Source organism: Delphinapterus leucas, chromosome 2 (genome assembly GCF_059928025.1).
Source record: "Delphinapterus leucas isolate spDelLeu-1000000601 "Yukka" chromosome 2, BTC_Dleu_Yukka2, whole genome shotgun sequence".
NCBI classification, from domain to species: domain Eukaryota; kingdom Metazoa; phylum Chordata; class Mammalia; order Artiodactyla; family Monodontidae; genus Delphinapterus; species Delphinapterus leucas.
Window position 1 is genome coordinate 67,846,720 of NC_143130.1, and position 14,803 is coordinate 67,861,522.

Genomic DNA, 14,803 nt, shown 5'->3' on the forward strand with positions numbered 1-14,803 from the left:
CGATTCACACATACACACACACACTATACAGATGGTCCATTCAAGAAGAAAAATATTTTAGGGCTTCCCTGGTGGCGCAGTGGTTGAGAATCTGCCTGCTAATGCAGGGGACACGGGGTCGAGCCCTGGTCTGGGAGGATTCCACATGCCGCGGAGCAACTAGGCCCGTGAGCCACAACTACTGAGCCTGCGCGTCTGGAGTCTGTGCTCCGCAACAAGAGAGGCCGCGATAGTGAGAGGCCCGCGTGCCGCGATGAAGAGCGGCCCCCGCTCGCCATAACTAGAGAAAGCCCTCGCACAGAAACGAAGACCCAACACAGCAAAAATAAATAAATTAATTAATAAACTCCTACCCCCAACATCTTAAAATAGCAAGAGGAGTTAGAATGAGAAATTGTTTAAAAGAAGAAAAAAAATTTAATTATTTGATATCTAAAACTGGAAGAAAAAACATTGTTTGATCTCACTAATAGTTAAAGAAATATGGATGCAAACAACATTGTGGCATTGTTTTCATTTTTGCCTACCCAATTAAAAAGACTGATAGCCTTCAGAACTGCTGAGGGTGAAGAAACGAGCTTGCACACACTATTGGTAGGAATGAAAATCCTCACAACCTTTTTGAAGGTAATATCTCAATAGATATATAAACTTAAAATGCGCTTACTGAATAACCCCCCGATCTCTCCTCTAGGAATTTATCCTCCCAAACCATGGCATGAATGAGTAAAGATGTAAGTACAAGGGCATTCATTGTACCATGGCTTACAAGAGCAAACATTTGTACAAATTTAAATTTCCACGGCAGAGCACGGTATATCTGTGTAGTGGAATCCTCTTCAACTCTTAACAAGAAGGTAGATCCGTGTAGCAGGAGGTAACATTTTTCTGAGTATTTGCTAGGCACTGTTCTGAGTGCTTCCCATCATGACCTTGTTTAACTCACTCAGGTCTTCATAAAGTAGATGATGTTGTCATCATCCACATGTTGCAGAAGAGGCACAGAGAGGTTATTAACCTCCACAAGATCACACAGCTGTGAAAAGTCAGAGCTAGTATTTGAACCAGGCAGTGAGGTTCCTGAGACACCAACCAGGAAGGAGGGGTCGCTGATAAAAGTTGTGTTAAGTGATAAAGCAAGTTGCAGAAAAATATAGCATAACTAACTACATTTTGGTGAAAATACATGTGACTATATATATAATATGTACTATTTATATGTATGTTGCATTACAATAATTATGGAAAGTTTAATTTGGTGGGAGTGATTGAAGGGGCAGATTTATTTTCTTCCGAAAAAACGGTGGGATTAAAAAAAATAAAACTAGCTCCCTTCTGTTTTTATTTTTATTTTATTACCCATGCCCACTTGACTTGCATGAAATAAAAATGGCCCAGTCTGGTAACAAAAATACATCCTTGAAAAATAACATATCCTGTTCACACCAGTAATGAAAAATCCCAGTTTGGGAAATACAGCTTTTGATAGTTATTATTTAGCAGTAGATAAATTACTTTAAATAAAGGCTTTAAAAATGATTTAAAAGGTAGTATGTCATCGTCGTAGAAAAGGTGGAGTTATAGAGCTGAGAGAGTGAACTGGTCATCTAGTGGGTTCCAGGAAGCTGGGACCTCCTGCTCTGTGGCCCATGCTGCATTTATTTCTCTCTTTGTTTTCTTCCCAGCATCCTGTTTCCATGACATCCTACTCCAATCCCCCAAACCCAGAGCAAGCCTGGTCAGGGGTGGGGAGTCACCATGCAGTTGAAGAGCCCTGACCCAACCAAGTGATGTCACAGGAGCTGGTCCAGGATGGAGATCCTGTCCATTTGCTGGTGGCCAGAGTCACAGGGTCACAAGACCTCCAGCTGCTTGACTCAAAAGGGTGCCCAGGGCACAGCAGGCACTTGGGCTCTGTGGTTCTGTCTGGGGTGATTTTGCTTCCTGAGGACATCTGGCAATGTCTGGAGACACTTTTAGTTCTTACCACTGGGGAGTGGGTGCTACTGGAATCCAGGCAGGAGTGGGCAAGGAAGGCTGCTGAACATACTACAGACCAAGAATTACCCAGCCCCAAATCTCCATAAGGCTGAGATTTCAAAACCTGCCCGCCATTAGATCCCCTGGTCGGTCTTGCAGCAGGAGAGATGGGGTCCTGAGGGTCCCACCTGTGGAAGTTCCTTGGCCGGTATGCCCCTGTTCTAGAGGAGAGGCAGGTTTCTCCAAGGCCAGGTGGAGAGAACCAGCCCAGTCCACCCCAGGCACTGCATTTCCCAGGAGCTGGGAGGAATTAAATTATAATATACGGACTAACATTGATACAGTGTGTGACAGGTGACAGAGTTCTTCCTCTGTGCTGGGGTTCAGTACAGGCTGGGATCCTCTGCACTGCCGCCCATATTGTTGGGGTCCTGGACAGGTTGGGGGGAAGGGGAAAGGCTACATCTGCTTCTCATTCTTTCATGAAACGAGTTCCTTGTCATCAACTCCCCAGTCTCCCTTTGATCACAACTCTGACAGTTCAAACCCTTCATGTTATTGCAGGTTCCACTTGTGGGTAGGAGGCCTTCCCCAGCAGATGTGAAGGCAAACATACTCTTTCTCCCCATGCTGTGGTATCCTGGAGACTGGTGAGCCGGAGCTAGGATGCCATGACATCAGGTGGGTTAAGTATGGGCTTCATGTACCTGATCCATATTATGTAAGCTTGAAGGGAGGGTGGGCAGTAAGGGCTGGGCAGGGAGGCTGGGCATGCGGGAGATGAACAGGGTTCCACGTGTCAGGCACTTCACATATGTTATTTCACTTGCTTCTCATGACAACTCCTTGAAATGGGTTTTATGATCATATCTATTTTTTAGAGGAGGAATTCAAGCTCAGAGAAGTTAATTAACTCCGCCAAGCTCATGTAACTAGAAAGTTGAGCTCCTGGAAAGGGTGGGGGGAGCTCTCTGGGCCATCATGGGTTCTGCAAGGGCGGATGAGAACTGGACAAGTGTAGACTGGCAGGAGAACCATGGCCCTGGGACACGTTTGTCCTAGGTTAGTGGGCACCATCACCATGCCATGGAGCAGGGCAGCTTCGTCCTGGGATGAAGGAGTGGGATCACAGTGGCCACTGGACAGAGCATGGCCTCTCTGGGAATTGGAGGAGGTAGGGTGCGGGGAACTGGAAATGATCAATAGTGGGCAGAGGCCACCAAGATGGATGCTTAGAAGGGCCTGCAGACCAGAATAGGAGTGGAAATACTCTGAGGGGCTGAGACGTGCTCTTCACTGCATCACGTGTGTGCCCTGTGACGGGGAACTGGGGTGTCCTGTGTTAAACAGCATGTGACTCCCTGGGGAGCATCTCCCTTCTGTTGATGTCTGTGGTTAAATGCACTAGCTTCTTGGCTCCTTTGAGTGATGTAGAAAAAGTGCCCCTCTGGGTGGGTGCATAGTTCAGAGCTTGGGCTTGCTGTCTGCCCCTTTAGTCAGGTGCTGATGGAGGACAGCTGTAGAGGAGGTCTACAGGCCGGGCAGGACGTGCGTGACCAGACAAGAGGAACCACAGAGGGTGGGTCGCTGCGTCCAGGGCTTCAGGCGGGCAGGGACTAACTCGTACCTGCATCTACTCGTACAGCTCCTAGACCTGAGCTGGCACAGAGCGTGCCCAGGCAGTGTTTGCCGAGAGGATGAATAGAAGAGGGTCACCTTCCTTTTGACTCCTTAGGGTGTCTTCAGCCTTCTTTGGAAGAAGATTTGGAAGTGAGGAAGAGAAAGCTATGGGTCAGGTAAGATGGAGGGGGGAAGCTTGACTCATTATGTCCACTTCATAGTAGATGCTTTTGAATCCTAAAAAAAATAATAGCTGAATGTTCTTGAGTGATGGGTTACCGGGAGCCAGCCACGGTGCTCACTCTTCTGTGATGGGCTGTTTTATATGTCACTTTGCCTAGGCCTGAGTTTCCAGTTATTCAACCAAATGCTAACTTAGGTGTTGCTGTGAAGGTAGATGTCATTAAAGTCCCAAACCAGTGACTTTAAGTAAAGGGGATGATCCTAGGCAAGCTGGGTGGGCCTGATTCAATCAGTTCAAAGGTCTTAAGAGCAGAGCTGAGGCTTCCCTGAAGGAGAAGAAATTCCACCTGGGGCCTGCAGCTTCAGCCGGTGTCTCAGTTCCAGCCAGCCCTTCCTGACGGCCTCCAAGTGGATTTCAGACTCACCCAGCCAGCCCCACAATCACATAAGCCAATTCCTTGCAACAAACCGCTTAGTGTATATCTCCTACTGGTTTTATTTCTTTGGCTGAACCCGGACTAATACACCTTCATATGGATCAATTTATCTAATCCTCGCAAGAACACTGTTAGAGTTATTGTTGTTATTCCCATTTTAAGCTGGAGCCCAGAGAAGGCAAGCAGTGCCAGCAAGCAGTGAAGCCAGGATTCAAACCGCAAGGCTTTTCCCTCCAGGGCCCAAGTTCTCAACTGCTACCCCAGAGAATCTCAGGGAGTGAGTCATGTCAATAGCAGCCAGTGCTGGGTAGCTGACAGGCTTTAAGATGGACCAGGCAGTTGTGATCGGCTGATTGGGACGATGTTGTAAGGGAGGGAGTGGCCGCTAAGGGAGGGAGTGGCCGCTACCCAGAGCAAGTTACCGCAGCAGTCGGCCCTGGGGGAAACACACACATCTCGATGTCACCTTCCAACAGCAATCTGTCCTTTCCTCTGAGCTCCCTGACATTCTGAGTGTGCACAGAATGTTCCCTCAACCTTATATTTGCTTGTATTTTGTTTTAGAGTATCCTCTGGTGATTGGTTTTCTCACAGGGCTGAGCTTTCTAAAATTCCCTGAAATGTTCACCGTCAGTCCTCTAACGGGAGCTCTTTCCTCTGATTCATTCATTCATTCAAAGTGACATTGAGTTACCCTTCTTCACAAAGGAGCCCCAGCTTGCCCAGAAGAAGAAAGTTAGGTGTTGGCTCAAAAGGAATTCAAAGGCGTCAGATGACTTGGCAGGTGCTCCCTGGCTGTGCACATGCCACACCTGGATGAAAATTACCCCTCCAGAGTAGCAAGTTAAAGAAAGACCTTTGGGTCTAATGTTTGGAGTGCTGATTTCCCATCGTTTAAAATCCTGGAGTAGACGTGAGCTGCATTTGATTGGTCTCCACGTAACAGCTCAGACTCTGTATGCCGACCCCCTCTGCTCCCTCTCGGCTCCCCTGCCCGAGGCCCTGCCGTCCTGAGGGGGGCTGAACACGAACAGACCAGGAGCTGGAGGATGGAATGCGTCCCCTTCTAGCAATGCCTTTTGGAAAATGCAGAGTGGAGCACGAGCCAGAGTAGTTGTGTATGAGGTGGGTGTGGGGTGTGTACACGTGTGTGTACGTTTCTCTGTGTCAGAGGAGGTGTGGGCAGCGGGTAGAAGGAGGGTGGCTTGATAATGAGCAGGGACTGGGTATTTGTTCCAGCCTGAGGGGTAAGGTTTGAAGCCACGGGACAAAACTGGGCTCTGAACTCATGGGGCCTCCAGGAGCGTGGCTGAGGACAGAAAGCTCAGTCCAGAGGGAGCAGAAGAGGGACAGAGACCAGTGCCTATGGTTTAATGACAGTTCCAAGGATTAGAGTATTTTCATCCTTTGTTTCTTTCTGTCTCTTTGTCTCTGTGTCACTGTCTTTGTGTCTCTGTCTCTCTCGTGTGTGTGCCTGACCACTCTTTTCCTTTGGAAACAGGAAAGCAATTGAGTGGCTCACAGAATCCCGAGGAAGAAGAACACTCGGACCTTCTAAAGACACAGGGACAAAAGGAAGAACCACAAGCAAAATCACTCCCCAGGGCTTCCCTGGTGGCGCAGTGGTTGAGAGTCCGCCTGCCGATTCAGGGGACACGGGTTCGTGCCCTGGTCCGGGAAGATCCCACATGCCGCAGAGCGGCTGGGCCCGTGAGCCATGGCCGCTGAGCCTGCGAGTCCGGAGCCTGTGCTCCGCAACGGGAGAGGCCGTAGCGGTGAGAGGCCTGCGTACCGCAAAAAAAATCACTCCCCAGAACTACTGCTGATGCCCTGCTGGCTCCTGAGTGTCACCCAGTGGCACTGCGGCTGTACAGCTGGTGGACCCAAGTTGCTGCCCAGACCAGAATCAGGGAGACCTGATTCATAGACCTGGCAGACCTCTGCTGGGAGACTTAGGGGGGGTGACATGAGTCCTCAAAGGACCCACCAGCTGGCTAGGTGGGATCAGCTAGAGACAGCTTTAGGATTCTGGTTTATTGCTGGAAATAAAAGAGACAATGATGGTCAACTCTTGTGCTGGTTGGATCCCACGTGTAGACAAGGAATTTCAAACTCTAATTTTACCCTGGAACACCAACAATGCCTTCCCTAAATTCCCCTAGAGATGTTAGGGCAATCTCTAACCTCTAGTAAGATGGATGGATTAGCGAGACCTTCCTTGTGTCTCTAGTTCATCGGGTACAGAGTCTTCTGTGTGTCGGCCAAATGGCACTGGAGTGGGAGAGAGGAGAAGGGAAAATCAAGGACAAAAGGTACTGTGAAAAATGGAGATACTGGAATCTTCCAGCTGCAGATCCCTATTTGTTTGTTTTTGCTTTGGGCCGTGGGGCTTTGCTTCAAGCTGAGACCTTGGCCTTCAGGAGCAAGCTGCCGTGGTCCTCAGAGGCGGAGGGCAGTGATGGTGGAGTGGGTGACACCCACTCACTCTCAGTGAGAGAGTCCCACCCTCCCACTGCAAGCAGGTTGCTATATTGTTACTGTGGCCAGTTAGAACCTGCTCTGGGCGGGGAAACTTCTAAAATCCTGGGAAGTGAGTGTCTCAAGGTCTCATCCTGGAAGAATAGTCTGACCCTAGAAGAACAGGTGAGGGGTGATCTCTCTATTTCTCAGCCAACTTCTAGAAGATGGCAGAGAGGGCCAGCAGTGAGTTTAGCCTCATGGAAATCACAGTTTTGCAGCCTTTGGGATACATAGACTCTCTGGCTTCCTTCTTCTTTGTACCAGAAAACCAGACCTGCTTCCGCCAGGCTTGGGACTGCAAATGGAACCTCTGGGACCAGAGCTAAGAGGAGAGACAGCCTGAGACCCGTGGCCTCCTCAACACGGGGAGAAGTGGCTCCTGACCAGTGAGAACTGGCTGTGCCTGGGATGGTGTGTATCAGTGTGTGTGTATGTGTATGTGTGTGTGTGTGTGTGTGTGTGTGTGTGCGCACGTGCACATATATAAACGTGTGTGTGTGTTTTAGTCAGGGGCAGAGTGGAGGCTGATCCCCTGAATGCCTCCTCTTCACATCCTCCAAGGGAGAAGGGCCATTCTCCTTGACTCCTGGGAGCTGCAGAATATTGGAGAGAACACGTCTGCCCAGAACAAAGCAAAACCCTCAAAGGTTCTTTCCTATCTCTGATTCTAGAAAAGTACCTGCCCTTTCATCTACTTCTCACATTCACGGCCTGTCTGTGTCACTGTCATTTTCCACCTCCTGGCATCTCAGCGCTCATCCTTTCTCTTTTGTCTCTCCGTCTGTCCAGGCTGGTTTGCATCTCTTTGTCTTTGCAGGGTCTGCATCCCTGCCTCTGTCTGTCCCTCCCTCCGCCTTGGCTGGCTTCTCTCTCAGCTGTCGCTTTTCTCTCCTCTCCTCCTGGCTAGCGCTGAGCAAGTGGCTGTCGGCCGTCCCTCGCTAGAGCCGAATCCCAGAGAAAACCAGTGTTGGAGCTGATGAGTGATTTTGGCTCCCTGTCTGATTTCCCTCCAGCTTGATTTTGAAGCTCTGTGCAGCCCCGGGACGTCTGGAGGCCGGCTGGGCCGCATTGGGCTCTGCTGCTCAGGGCCCCCAGCCTTGGCACCCGAGGTTCCACCCCTTCTCCTGACTTGGAGTGATCCCGTCGTCCTGTCTTACAAATTGGGATCGCCTCCCTGCATGTGGGCTTTGGTGACAGCCACCAGATGGCAGGGACTGGTTTTTATAGTAACTCATTAACCTCTTGCCATCCTGCAATTAAGAAAGCATTTAATTGCTTTTTCTCGAGCCATCCTATGAGTGATTTGGGCAGCTCGTGTTCCTCATGTGAACCAATTTGCAGCTAGAGCCCGAGAGAGTGGGCACAGTGGCGTGTGAGGGCCCAGACGTGGTGAGCACCCTGGGCAGCCCTGGATTGCCCTTTGGGGCCTTTGGGTGGAGGGGAGCACAAGCCTTAGAACCTTCCTGATTGGTTTCCTGCTGGGTCCTCATCAGGACTCCTCATGAGTCCTGTGGATTAGCGCTGGATGCACCTGAGAGGCTATCTAGGTTCCTTCTCATTTAACCGTGGGGAGGACTAAAGCCAAATAAGTCGGGGAACTTGCCCCAAGTCACACAGCTAATCACTGGCACCACCTGGGCTGCAGCCCAAGTGTTCACTTCCCGCCTGCGGTGCTCTGGGCTTCTCCTTGCTTTGCCAGCATTTCCTGGGAGACGTGCTGCTGCAGCACCTCTGAAACTGTGTTCACTCCCGTACTTGGTCTGCTTTTAGGTACATAACTGCCCGAGAGTTATTTACTCAGGAAATAGCTCAGAGCATCCCTGAATGGATTAACCAACTCCATCCAAAGAGGCAGGACCCACTCCCCTCTCCCCCCCCCCCACACTCCCAACCAGCACACCTGGCAGCCTCACTGCGGCACTGGGGATCACTGAGTGCACAGTGCCGTGACCACAGAGGCTCCAGCCCGCAGCAGAGCTCCCACCAGCCTTTTTTAGGTGCCAACCCTGCACCAGCTGACCCGCTTACAGCAGAGGCCCCTTAGGCCTCCCAGAGACGGTTAGCAGCTTGCCTCCCATCCCTGTGTCCCGGCACCACCTCCACAGGGCACGTCTCCAGGCATCTGTCATTGCCGTGTCTTTGTTCCCTTACTGCTTATACCTTTCCCCGCCACCGACCCCCTCCCCTCCCAAACCCCACACCCTTCCACTGGGCTTTGGGTGCTTCTGCTCCACAGCAATGGACCCCTCCACCCCCAGCAGGGTGGACAGGGAGACATGCCACCCAGACCCCCATCAACGAAGGCTTTGCCTCGGCTGCTGGGAAGGTGGTCGGCAGGCCACCTTTGGGGGCTGTCTTAGCTGTGGAGGGCTGCCTCGCCCACAGTCATGCCCTTCTGGAGGGGATGCCCCATCTGATGACTGATCAATGAGGGCATATAAGGATTGGTTATTTTGGTCCAATGCAGGACAACTCTGATGGGTCATTTCGGCTCCAGAGCTCCCACAGGGTCAGCCCAGGGCCTGTCACTGGCCAGCATCACAGCTTTACTTCTTCCTCCAATTTCTGCTTCATCCCAGTCACATCCCCAGGTATTTATCCCAAGAACATTGCTGCTTATGAAGAAATATTAAATGTGATAAATCTATATTTAACATTTTGAGGAAGTGCCAAACTCTTTTCCACAGGGGCTGTACCATTTTAGATCCCCGGCAACAATGTGTAAGGGTTCTAATATGGTATACAGGTATTCCAGCATCATGTGTGGAAATGACTTTTTTTTCTTCATCGACGCATCTTGGCTTCCTTGTTGAAATTAATTGGCCATAGATGTATGGGTTTATTTTTGGACTCTCAATTCTGTTCCATTGATCTATATGTCTATCATTATGCTGGTACCTAACTGTCCTGATTACTGTGGGTTTGTAATAAGTTTCTTAAAAAGTAAAACAATTGTTTCCAGCTTTATTGATAAACAACATATAACTTTGTGTAAGTTTAAGGTGTACAACGTGATGATTTGATACATGCGTGTGTATGTATGTATATATATATATATATAGTGAAATGATTACCACAATAGGGCTTAGTTAACGCCTCCATCACCTTTTTGTGAGTGTGTGTGTGGTGGAAACATTTGAGATCTAATCTTTCAGCAACTTTCAATTATACAATACAGTATTGTTAACTATACTGTACGTTAGATGCACAGAGCTTGTTCATCTTATAACTGGAAGTTTGTCCTTTGACTCATATCTCCCCATTTCCTTCACTCTATAAGTTTTGAAATCAGCTGTGTTAAGTCCTTCACTTTGTTTCTTCTTTTTTAAGATAGTCTTGGCTTTTCTGGGTCCCTTACATTTGCATGTGAATTTCAGGACCAGGGGAGACAGAAAAGGGAGGAGGGCTTTTTAAGTTGCTGACAGTAAGGCCTGCGATGTGGGACTCCCCCAAGGTCTTCAGTAAATTCAACTGGGCATCTGAATAACTGGGCAAGCGTGTTTGGTTATGTACTTATGTATTTTGTGGAACAGGGGAAAGGGGCTACGTGTGGTGTTCCCGTTGACTCAGTGTGAAATGGGGATGGAGGCCTGAAAGCAGGAGGCCGGCACAGGGAAGACCCTGGGGGGTGAAAGCTTTCTCAGACCTGGGGCAGCTCCCGGCCCCATGTGCTGTTCCACTGGGGGATTGAGAAATCCCTGCCATCGGCAGGCCTGTCGGTAACACAGAGCGCGAGGCACAGAGATGAAGCCGCTCTCTGTGAAGAGGGAGGAGGGTGGCACCCTGGGGCACCCCAAAACACCTCCTCAGGCCTCTGACCTCTGTGGAACGGAGTTGGACATCAGGGCCCCTGTGTGGCTTTAGAAGGGTTGGTTTTGTAACCCATGTCTCACTTGGGGGGGTGGCTCTCCCCCACCCGCTGTGGACAGATGGGGTTCACGAGCTCCCCGGGACTCCGTCTGTCACGTCTCCCAGCAGCCCCATCTTCTCTGGAGTCGACAGCTGGCCTGGCTGCCTCTGCGGAGTGGCAGCCTCTCTACTGCCTGAAGCCAAGTTCCTCTCAGCGCTGTCACTCTCTGGGCTGTTCCCGTGGCTGCTGCAATGGGTGACGAGACCCCGTGTGACTCGTGTCCTCTGCACAGACTCCAGGGCTAGGCTCTGAGGCCCAGGTGGTCTGAGATCCTGGCCAGAGGGTGCAGGTGTGCGGGCAGTTGGGTGTGAGCATTCCAGTTATCCCTCTTTCAGGAGTTCTGTTTACTCATCCTTTCCTCAGAGTCCTTCAGGGAGAGAGAAAGCATTCTGCCCCCTTTCCTGGGACTGGAATTCTCTCCCACTCATGGCTGCCCAGATCTGTTTCCCAGATGCCTCTTGGAATATCTTACTGGAGAATGCTTGCTCACTGGTCCTTGAGCCTGGAAGAATCCTGGACCTTCAGAGCCACAGGTAAAAGGCAGCCTAGTTCAGGAGAGGCCACAGACTTCAGAAACATCCTGACCGGGATCCATCCCAGCTCTAATGCTCACTGGCTGTGTGACCTTGGACAAGTCACTTCCGTCTCTCAGCTCCCATTTCCTCCTCTGGAAAAACCTGATAGGGTTGTTGGGATGATGAAATTAACACACAACAAAATTCCTGCTGACTTGTAGGCCCTGAAATGCTGCATTTGCATCTGTTGAAGATTGGGTTCCCAGGGAAGCAAGCTCTGAGACAGAGTTTAGCAGTCAGGATATTAATTAGAAATGCCCTGGGGATCAACATCCTTGGAAGGAGAGGGATAGAAGCAGCAGAGGGAGAGTGTGTCCAACTCTCACAGAGCTCTGAAACCAAAATGGCCTTTTACACCCTGTGCTGGAGGTCCCCACGGTGTGACCTTGGTGCAGCTGTCCTCTGACTGCCGAAGCCTGCCTGCCACAGCCCTCCCAGCAAGACCTTCATTAAGGGGGAATCTGCATCCAAGCATCCACCACAGGCATGAGATGAGTAAGGCGTTCCCAGCCCTCACGGCTGTGGGATGCTGAAGAGCTCTGCTGCTGGGAATCTGGCCACCTCTCACCTCATGTGGACCCAGGAGAGCTAAGCCAAGAGGGAGCCCCTGACATTGTCCATCCATGAATGTGCACAGGTCAGATAGCAGGAGAGAGAAAGTGGAGCTTGGTGTTCAAGGGGGAAGTGAGGCGGTGCTAGGGAGACGGCTTGTCTGTAAACACAGATAACCAGAGTAGAACAGAATAGACTGGTAGTAAAGACATATTTGCTGAATTGGCTTGATCCTGCTGACTATGTTCCCCAAGCTGAGAGCTGTGGATTTAGAGACATAAATAGGGGTTGGTTTCTGCCCTTGGGTGCTCATTGTCTACAGTGGGAGACTGACCTATAATCAGAAAGACGTGGTAATTGAGAGAAGCAGAGAGTGGGGAGAGCCTGGGTGACCCCTATGCCTAGTAGGAATGGAATGAGGAGGGAAGGCTTCCTGGAGGAGGTGTCATTCACGTTGGGCCCTAAAAGATGAGTAGGAGTTAACCAAGTGGACAAGGAGAGAAGAAGGAGATTTCAGGAATGGACAATAAAACAAACCCTGGGTAACTCGAAGCCTGTGGATTCTTGTGATCCCTGGTGTCTGACCCTTTTGAGTGATTTCTTCTAGATCAGGAAAATTTCCTGGAGTCATAGAATCTCAAGTTGGAGAGAAACTTAACAGCTCCCATAGCTAAGTGTGCATCCACGTCAAGCTGTTGGGAAGGCTCACCTGCATCCCTCTGATGACAGGGAGCTTACTACCTCTTGAGACTGCATTCATTTGGATGGCTCAGCATGCTAGCAAGGTCTTCCTTCTACTGAGCTGGAACCTTTTTCCTTGGTTCGTCCACTCACTTATCCTGATATTATCCTTTGGATTGATGACAAATTTAAATCTTTATGGATCATGAGGGTCTGTGGGTTTTCCACTGTTACTCTCCAAGTAGTTAGTCCCTCCATCTAGTAGCAAAGGAAAGAGGCAGCAGCGGCTGGAGCTGGAGAGCTGCAGAGAAGCAGTATAATGAAGTGATTAAGAGTGAGACTCTGGAGCCAGACCATCAAGGGTGGAATCTCAACTATGCCCCTCATTATGTAATCATGGTAGGTAACTTAACCTCCCTGTGCCTCAGTTTCTTCATCTGCACAATGGGGATAAGCATAGTAAGCTATGTCATTGGGAGGTGGCAAGGATTAAGTTGATACTTGAAGTGCTCAGAACAGTGTTGCCAGACAGCACTGTCAATGTGCAAGCTTCAGCTGCTATTCAAAAGCGACTGTGACAGTTGCCAGGCCACAGGAATGGTGCCGCAGACCTACTGAATAAAATTAGATGAAAATAGCCACCACGGCTGGATGAGGATAAGGCTCTGCCTGTGAATGAAAAGCCATCAACCTCATTCATACAGTTTGTCTCCACTGTTCTCTCTGCTTTTGTAATCTGTATGTGAGCCATTCGACCGTCCCCAAACTCCCCCATGTATGGGGTCTGCTTTTGCTATTTAAATAACACTGCTGCAGGTCCCCATTTCATGAATAATGGGAAAACTGTGGTGTGGTCCCTTCCACCTGGAATCCCTACAGCAATCCAACTTTAGGCTGTTGCCTGTTCCATTGTGGATCATGGGTGTGTATTTGTGTCACCACATAGCACAGTGAACTTCAACTTGGATGTCACTCATGGCTGCTCTGAAGATCCGAGGCCGCTCCTCCCCCACCTGTCCTCCCCCAGGCCCTCCATCTGCCCCTGGGTTCCAGGCTCCTCACTCCCTTGGGACCTCCCCACATCTCTCCCTCTTTTTGTTCTCTTCCCCTTTCCACTCCTCTCCCTTGGGCTGCCCCCAGAAGTTCAGGATTCCTTTCCTTTATTAAGAAGAGCAGTGTTCGGCCCTCCACCCTCTACTTGGGCTGGGACCCGTTTCTGTAAATCAAAAGTGTGAGGAGGAACCAGCAGAAGCTCTCACATGTCAGTTTCCCTTCACCGTGATCAGTTTTTCCATGTGGCTCCCGCTCTACCACCAGACTCTGTCAGTAAAGGGATCCAGGCCACGATGTAATCTTTCCCTGATATAAATTATCCTACACCCCTGGCCCTCTTTAAAGGCAGATGGAGATACCGTCTTTTACTTTTTAAGGCAACTTAAAATCTTGCCTGGGAAGCCTGGAATAGCCTTCCTTCCTTCTCTCTGGCTCTCCAAATTCTGCCTGCCTGCCCTTTAGGAATAAGCTGAGTCTGCCTTCTCCATGAAGCTTCCCTGATCAAGTGGCTTAGAATCTCATGGCAAGGCCCCCACTTGGCCATTAGTTACCTGCTACCTGGAGTTAGATAATCCAAGTCCCAAATTTGCGTGACTTGTCACCCCACTTAAAATGCTCTTTCCCAGACAAGTCTTATGAGACTCAAAGTTCACTGGAAGACTCCTGGCCTGAGGACAGGAGGAACAAGGAGTCAGAGAGGCATGGTTTGAATCCTGGCTTCCCCATCTGTTGGCTGTGTGGCTTTCGATCCATTACTTAACCTCTCTGAACTCATTCTCTCATGTATAAATGTGAGGAAGAATGCTTATATCACATAGTTGCTCTGAGTATGATCAAAAACCAGAAAACAAGTGTTGGTGAGGATGTAGAGAAAAGGAAACCCTTGTGCACTGTTGATGGGATTGTAAAATTATACAGCCACTGTGGAAAAGAGTATGATGTTTCCTCAGAAAAATTAAAGATAAAATTACCCTATGATCCAGCAATTCCACTTCTAGATATATACCCAAAGGAATTGGAAGCAGGGTCTCAAAGAGATATTTGTACACCCATGTTCACAGCAGCATTATTCACAATAGGCAAAAGGTGGAAACAATCTCATTGTCCATTGATGGATGAATGGATAAACAAAATGTGGCCCATCCGTGCAATGGAATATTATTCGGTCTTAAAAAGGAAGGAAATTCCGCAATATGCTACAACATGGATGAAGCTTGAGGACATTATATTAAGTGAAATAAACAGATCATAAAAAGACAAATACCGTATGATTCCAGTTGCATGACGTATGA

General features: G+C 49.5%; 1 long non-coding RNA gene across 1 annotated transcript; it reads left to right on the forward strand.

The window, feature by feature from the left end:
- The first annotated feature begins 741 nt into the window (after window positions 1-741).
- LOC111177779 (uncharacterized) lies at window positions 742-14,548 on the forward strand. Its single transcript, XR_016392054.1, has 3 exons — window positions 742-2,661; window positions 3,626-3,776; window positions 5,722-14,548. It is a non-coding gene; the product is annotated as an uncharacterized LOC111177779 (long non-coding RNA).
- The last annotated feature ends 255 nt before the right edge of the window (window positions 14,549-14,803 follow it).